This window comes from Heptranchias perlo, chromosome 11 (assembly GCF_035084215.1).
Source record: "Heptranchias perlo isolate sHepPer1 chromosome 11, sHepPer1.hap1, whole genome shotgun sequence".
Taxonomy (NCBI): Eukaryota; Metazoa; Chordata; class Chondrichthyes; order Hexanchiformes; family Hexanchidae; genus Heptranchias; species Heptranchias perlo.
In genome coordinates, this window is record NC_090335.1 from 63,649,139 (window position 1) to 63,657,025 (window position 7,887).

Genomic DNA, 7,887 nt, shown 5'->3' on the forward strand with positions numbered 1-7,887 from the left:
TCCTAAGAAAGAAGAAAACTGAAGAGATATCACCTCCAACCACCTACCTGCCTTACCTGTGACGTCACACTGCAGTTTTGTTTTGTTGTTGCTTGACCCGCTCTCGGGACACTCCTCTCCTCTCTCGGGACACTCCTCTCCGCTCTCGGGACACTCCTCTCCTCTCTCGGGACACTACTCTCCTCTCTCGGGACACTCCTCTCCGCTCTCGGGACACTCCTCTCCTCTCTCGGGACACTACTCTCCTCTCTCGGGACACTCCTCTCCGCTCTCGGGACACTCCTCTCCTCTCTCGGGACGCTCCTCTCCTCTCTCGGGATGCTCCTCTCCACACTCGGGACACTCCTCTCCGCTCTCGGCACGCTCCTCTCCACACTCGGGACGCTCCTCTCCTCTCTCGGCACACTCCTCTCCACACTCGGGACACTCCTCTCCGCTCTCGGGACGCTCCTCTCCTCTCTCGGGACGCTCCTCTCCTCTCTCGGGACGCTCCTCTCCTCTCTCGGGATGCTCCTCTCCGCTCTCGGGACGCTCCTTTCCGCTCTCGGGACACTCCTCTCCTCTCTCGGCACGCTCCTTTCCGCTCTCGGGACACTCCTCTCCTCTCTCGGGACACTCCTCTCCTCTCTCGGGACACTCCTCTCCTCTCTCGGCACGCTCCTCTCCGCTCTCGGGACACTACTCTCCTCTCTCGGGACGCTCCTCTCCGCTCTCGGGACGCTCCTCTCCGCTCTCGGGACGCTCCTCTCCTCTCTCGGGACGCTCCTCTCCTCTCTCGGGACGCTCCTCTCCTCTCTCGGGACGCTCCTCTCCTCTCTCGGGACGCTCCTCTCCTCTCTCGGGACGCTCCTCTCCTCTCTCGGGACGCTCCTCTCCTCTCTCGGGACGCTCCTCTCCTCTCTCGACACGCTCCTCTCCTCTCTCGGGACACTCCTCTCCTCTCTCGGGACGCTCCTCTCCTCTCTCGACACGCTCCTCTCCTCTCTCGGGACGCTCCTCTCCTCTCTCGGGACGCTCCTCTCCTCTCTCGACACGCTCCTGTCCTCTCTCGGGACACTCCTCTCCTCTCTCGACACGCTCCTCTCCTCTCTCGGGACACTCCTCTCCTCTCTCGGGACACTCCTCTCCGATCTCGGGACACTCCTCTCCTCTCTCGGGACACTCCTCTCCTCTCTCGGGACGCTCCTCTCCTCTCTCGGGACGCTCCTCTCCTCTCTCGGGACGCTCCTCTCCTCTCTCGGGACACTCCTCTCCTCTCTCGGGACGCTCCTCTCCTCTCTCGGGACGCTCCTCTCCTCTCTCGGGACACTCCTCTCCTCTCTCGGGACACTCCTCTCCGCTCTCGGGACACTCCTCTCCTCTCTCGGGACACTCCTCTCCTCTCTCGGGACGCTCCTCTCCTCTCTCGGGACGCTCCTCTCCTCTCTCGGGACGCTCCTCTCCTCTCTCGGGACGCTCCTCTCCTCTCTCGGGACGCTCCTCTCCTCTCTCGGGACGCTCCTCTCCTCTCTCGACACGCTCCTCTCCTCTCTCGGGACACTCCTCTCCTCTCTCGGGACGCTCCTCTCCACACTCGGGACACTCCTCTCCTCTCTCGGGACGCTCCTCTCCTCTCTCGGGACACTCCTCTCCTCTCTCGGGACGCTCATCTCCGCTCTCGGGACACTCCTTTCCGCTCTCGGGACACTCCTCTCCTCTCTCGGGACGCTCCTCTCCTCTCTCGGGACGCTCCTCTCCTCTCTCGGGACACTCCTCTCCTCTCTCGGGACACTCCTCTCCTCTCTCGGGACACTCCTCTCCTCTCTCGGGACACTCCTCTCCTCTCTCGGGACGCTCCTCTCCTCTCTCGGGACGCTCCTCTCCTCTCTCGGGACGCTCCTCTCCTCTCTCGGGACACTCCTCTCCTCTCTCGGGACGCTCCTCTCCTCTCTCGGGACACTCCTCTCCTCTCTCGGGACGCTCCTCTCCGCTCTCGGGACGCTCCTCTCCTCTCTCGGGACGCTCCTCTCCTCTCTCGGGACACTCCTCTCCTCTCTCGGGACGCTCCTCTCCTCTCTCGGGACACTCCTCTCCTCTCTCGGGACGCTCCTCTCCGCTCTCGGGACGCTCCTCTCCTCTCTCGGGACGCTCCTCTCCTCTCTCGGGACACTCCTCTCCTCTCTCGGGACGCTCCTCTCCTCTCTCGGGACACTCCTCTCCGCGCTCGGGACACTCCTCTCCTCTCTCGGGACACTCCTCTCCGCTCTCGGCACGCTCCTCTCCGCTCTCGGGACGCTCCTCTCCGCTCTCGGGACGCTCCTCTCCGCTCTCGGGACACTCCTCTCCTCTCTCGGGACACTCCTCTCCTCTCTCGGGACACTCCTCTCCGCTCTCGGGACGCTCCTCTCCTCTCTCGGGACGCTCCTCTCCTCTCTCGGGACGCTCCTCTCCTCTCTCGGGACGCTCCTCTCCTCTCTCGACACGCTCCTCTCCTCTCTCGGGACACTCCTCTCCTCTCTCGGGACGCTCCTCTCCACACTCGGGACACTCCTCTCCTCTCTCGGGACGCTCCTCTCCTCTCTCGGGACACTCCTCTCCTCTCTCGGGACGCTCCTCTCCGCTCTCGGGACACTCCTTTCCGCTCTCGGGACACTCCTCTCCTCTCTCGGGACGCTCCTCTCCTCTCTCGGGACGCTCCTCTCCACACTCGGGACACTCCTCTCCGCTCTCGGGACACTCCTCTCCTCTCTCGGGACGCTCCTCTCCTCTCTCGGGACGCTCCTCTCCTCTCTCGGGACGCTCCTCTCCTCTCTCGGGACGCTCCTCTCCGCTCTCGGGACACTCCTCTCCGCTCTCGGGACACTCCTCTCCTCTCTCGGGACACTCCTCTCCGCTCTCGGGACACTCCTCTCCGCTCTCGGGACGCTCCTCTCCACTCTCGGGACACTCCTCTCCACACTCGGGACGCTCCTCTCCGCTCTCGGGACGCTCCTCTCCGCTCTCGGGACACTCCTCTCCACACTCGGGACGCTCCTCTCCGCTCTCGGGACGCTCCTCTCCGCTCTCGGGACGCTCCTCTCCTCTCTCGGCACGCTCCTTTCCGCTCTCGGGACACTCCTCTCCTCTCTCGGGACGCTCCTCTCCACTCTCGGGACACTCCTCTCCACACTCGGGACACTCCTCTCCACTCTCGGCACGCTCCTCTCCGCTCTCGGGACGCTCCTCTCCACACTCGGGACGCTCCTCTCCGCTCTCGGGACGCTCCTCTCCACTCTCGGGACGCTCCTCTCCACACTCGGGACGCTCCTCTCCGCTCTCGGGACGCTCCTCTCCTCTCTCGGGATGCTCCTCTCCGCTCTCGGGACGCTCCTCTCCTCTCTCGGGACGCTCCTCTCCTCTCTCGGGACGCTCCTCTCCGCTCTCGGGACACTCCTCTCCTCTCGCGGCACGCTCCTCTCCACACTCGGGACGCTCCTCTCCTCTCTCGGGACGCTCCTCTCCTCTCTCGGGACGCTCCTCTCCGCTCTCGGGATGCTCCTCTCCTCTCTCGGGACGCTCCTCTCCGCTCTCGGGACGCTCCTCTCCGCTCTCGGCACGGTCCTCTCCGCTCTCGGGACGCTCCTCTCCGCTCTCGGGACGCTCCTCTCCGCTCTCGGGACGCTCCTCTCCGCTCTCGGGACGCTCCTCTCCTCTCTCGGGACGCTCCTCTCCGCTCTCGGGAAGCTCCTCTCCGCTCTCGGGACGCTCCTCTCCTCTCTCGGGACGCTCCTCTCCGCTCTCGGGACGCTCCTCTCCGCTCTCGGGACGCTCCTCTCCTCTCTCGGGACGCTCCTCTCCTCTCTCGGGACGCTCCTCTCCTCTCTCGGGACGCTCCTCTCCGCTCTCGGGACGCTCCTCTCCTCTCTCGGGACGCTCCTCTCCTCTCTCGGGACGCTCCTCTCCTCTCTCGGAATGCTCCTCTCCGCTCTCGGGACGCTCCTCTCCTCTCTCGGGACGCTCCTCTCCGCTCTCGGGACACTCCTCTCCTCTCTCGGGACGCTCCTCTCCGCTCTCGGGACGCTCCTCTCCGCTCTCGGGACACTCCTCTCCTCTCTCGGGACGCTCCTCTCCTCTCTCGGGACGCTCCTCTCCGCTCTCGGGACACTCCTCTCCTCTGTCGGGAGGCTCCTCTCCGCTCTCGGGACGCTCCTCTCTGCTCTCGGGACGCTCCTCTCCGCTCTCGGGACGCTCCTCTCCTCTCTCGGGACGCTCCTCTCCTCTCTCGGGACGCTCCTCTCCACTCTCGGGACACTCCTCTCCACACTCGGGACGCTCCTCTCCTCTCTCGGGACACTCCTCTCCTCTCTCGGGACGCTCCTCTCCACTCTCGGGACACTCCTCTCCACACTCGGGACGCTCCTCTCCTCTCTCGGGACGCTCCTCTCCTCTCTCGGGACGCTCCTCTCCGCTCTCGGGACGCTCCTCTCCGCTCTCGGGACGCTCCTCTCTGCTCTCGGGACGCTCCTCTCCTCTCTCGGCACGGTCCTCTCCTCTCTCGGGACGCTCCTCTCCGCTCTCGGGACGCTCCTCTCCGCTCTCGGCACGCTCCTCTCCGCTCTCGGGACGCTCCTCTCCTCTCTCGGGACGCTCCTCTCCACTCTCGGGACACTCCTCTCCACACTCGGGACGCTCCTCTCCTCTCTCGGGACGCTCCTCTCCTCTCTCGGGACGCTCCTCTCCGCTCTCGGGATGCTCCTCTCCTCTCTCGGGACGCTCCTCTCCTCTCTCGGGACGCTCCTCTCCGCTCTCGGCACGGTCCTCTCCGCTCTCGGGACGCTCCTCTCCGCTCTCGGGACGCTCCTCTCCGCTCTCGGGACGCTCCTCTCCGCTCTCGGGACGCTCCTCTCCTCTCTCGGGACGCTCCTCTCCGCTCTCGGGAAGCTCCTCTCCGCTCTCGGGACGCTCCTCTCCTCTCTCGGGACGCTCCTCTCCGCTCTCGGGACGCTCCTCTCCGCTCTCGGGACGCTCCTCTCCTCTCTCGGGACGCTCCTCTCCTCTGTCGGGACGCTCCTCTCCTCTCTCGGGACGCTCCTCTCCGCTCTCGGGACGCTCCTCTCCTCTCTCGGGACGCTCCTCTCCTCTCTCGGGACGCTCCTCTCCTCTCTCGGAATGCTCCTCTCCGCTCTCGGGACGCTCCTCTCCGCTCTCGGGATGCTCCTCTCCGCTCTCGGGACGCTCCTCTCCTCTCTCGGGACGCTCCTCTCCGCTCTCGGGACACTCCTCTCCTCTCTCGGGACGCTCCTCTCCGCTCTCGGGACGCTCCTCTCCGCTCTCGGGACACTCCTCTCCTCTCTCGGGACGCTCCTCTCCTCTCTCGGGACGCTCCTCTCCGCTCTCGGGACACTCCTCTCCTCTGTCGGGAGGCTCCTCTCCTCTCTCGGCACGCTCCTCTCCGCTCTCGGGACGCTCCTCTCCTCTCTCGGCACGCTCCTCTCCGCTCTCGGGACGCTCCTCTCTGCTCTCGGGACACTCCTCTCCTCTCTCGGCACGGTCCTCTCCTCTCTCGGGACGCTCCTCTCCACTCTCGGGACGCTCCTCTCCGCTCTCGGCACGCTCCTCTCCGCTCTCGGGACGCTCCTCTCCGCTCTCGGGACGCTCCTCTCCGCTCTCGGGACACTCCTCTCCTCTCTCGGGACACTCCTCTCCTCTCTCGGGAGGCTCCTCTCCTCTCTCGGCACGCTCCTCTCCGCTCTCGGGACGCTCCTCTCTGCTCTCGGGACGCTCCTCTCCTCTCTCGGGACGCTCCTCTCCGCTCTCGGCACGCTCCTCTCCGCTCTCGGGACGCTCCTCTCCGCTCTCGGGACGCTCCTCTCCGCTCTCGGGACGCTCCTCTCCGCTCTCGGGACGCTCCTCTCCGCTCTCGGCACGGTCCTCTCTGCTCTCGGGACACTCCTCTCCTCTCTCGGCACGCTCCTCTCCGCTCTCGGGACGCTCCTCTCCTCTCTCGGCACGCTCCTCTCCACTCTCGGGACGCTCCTCTCCTCTCTCGGGACGCTCCTCTCCGCTCTCGGGATGCTCCTCTCCGCTCTCGGCATGGTCCTCTCCGCTCTCGGGACGCTCCTCTCCGCTCTCGGCATGGTCCTCTCCGCTCTCGGGACGCTCCTCTCCTCTCTCGGGACGCTCCTCTCCTCTCTCGGGACGCTCCTCTCCGCTCTCGGGACGCTCCTCTCCGCTCTCGGCACGGTCCTCTCTGCTCTCGGGACACTCCTCTCCTCTCTCGGGACGCTCCTCTCCGCTCTCGGGACGCTCCTCTCCGCTCTCGGCACGCTCCTCTCCGCTCTCGGGACGCTCCTCTCCGCTCTCGGCACGCTCCTCTCCGCTCTCGGCACGCTCCTCTCCGCTCTCGGGACACTCCTCTCCTCTCTCGGGACGCTCCTCTCCGCTCTCGGGACGCTCCTCTCCGCTCTCGGGACACTCCTCTCCGCTCTCGGCACGGTCCTCTCTGCTCTCGGGACACTCCTCTCCTCTCTCGGGACGCTCCTCTCCGCTCTCGGGACGCTCCTCTCCGCTCTCGGGACACTCCTCTCCTCTCTCGTGATACTCCTCTCTGCTCTCGGGACGCTCCTCTCCTCTCTCGGGACGCTCCTCTCCGCTCTCGGGACACTCCTCTCCTCTCTCGTGATACTCCTCTCCGCTCTCGGGACGCTCCTCTCCGCTCTCGGGACGCTCCTCTCCGCTCTCGGGACGCTCCTCTCCGCTCTCGGCACGCTCCTCTCCGCTCTCGGGACGCTCCTCTCCGCTCTCGGGACGCTCCTCTCCGCTCTCGGGACGCTCCTCTCCGCTCTCGGGATGCTCCTCTCCGCTCTCGGCACGGTCCTCTCCTCTCTCGGCACGCTCCTCTCCTCTCTCGGGACACTCCTCTCCGCTCTCGGGACGCTCCTCTCCTCTCTCGGGACGCTCCTCTCCTCTCTCGGGACGCTCCTCTCCTCTCTCGGGACGCTCCTCTCCTCTCTCGGGACGCTCCTCTCCTCTCTCGGCACGCTCCTCTCCGCTCTCGGGACGCTCCTCTCCTCTCTCGGCACGCTCCTCTCCGCTCTCGGGATGCTCCTCTCCTCTCTCGGGACGCTCCTCTCCTCTCTCGGGACGCTCCTCTCCGCTCTCGGGATGCTCCTCTCCTCTCTCGGGACGCTCCTCTCCTCTCTCGGGACTCTCCTCTCCTCTCTCGGCACGGTCCTCTCCTCTCTCGGGATGCTCCTCTCCTCTCTCGGGATGCTCCTCTCCGCTCTCGGCATGGTCCTCTCCTCTCTCGGCACGGTCCTCTCCTCTCTCGGCACGCTCCTCTCTGCTCTCGGGACGCTCCTCTCCGATCTCGGGACACTCCTCTCCTCTCTCGGCACGGTCCTCTCCTCTCTCGGCACGGTCCTCTCCTCTCTCGGGACGCTCCTCTCCTCTCTCGGCACGGTCCTCTCCACTGACTAATCAAATGCTCCTCACCCCTTACTGCACCGAATCCCCTCACTGACCCAATTCCCAATTATAGACTCTGTCAAAACCAGACTCCGTCAATAGCTGCTACTCCGTGCTCCCTCACTCCTTGGTGCCCACTCGTTCACACCTTCAGCGATTTGCTCAGCACATTGTTCCTTGTTCTGTGCAGTCAGAGTGCACCTCCCCCTTAAGAGATGCTCGTTGCCTTTGAGTAGCATCATGGACTCCCAATTTCACCCCACAGTTTAACTGTTTAACTGTCAACGATTTAATTCAGGTATCAGGCCAGGAACAACAGAACAGGAATCAGATGGTATGCAAAAATTAGATATATAGTTAGCTAGAAGTTAGTGAAACTTTACCTGCATTTTTGTAAGTTCACTAATTTCAGGAATCATGCCTGAGGATTGGAAACTGGCTAACCTAACTCTTATATTATTT

General features: G+C 65.0%; 1 protein-coding gene across 1 annotated transcript in view; it reads right to left on the minus strand.

Annotated features, from left to right (window-relative positions):
• Positions 1-189, minus strand: part of LOC137327001 (potassium voltage-gated channel subfamily E member 2-like) — an 88,912-nt gene extending 88,723 nt beyond the window's left edge. The window contains exon 1 of the transcript XR_010964328.1: positions 57-189. The gene's annotated coding sequence lies outside the window, so the exon portion shown is untranslated. The remainder of the gene's footprint in view (positions 1-56) is intronic.
• Between the last annotated feature and the right edge of the window lie 7,698 nt (positions 190-7,887).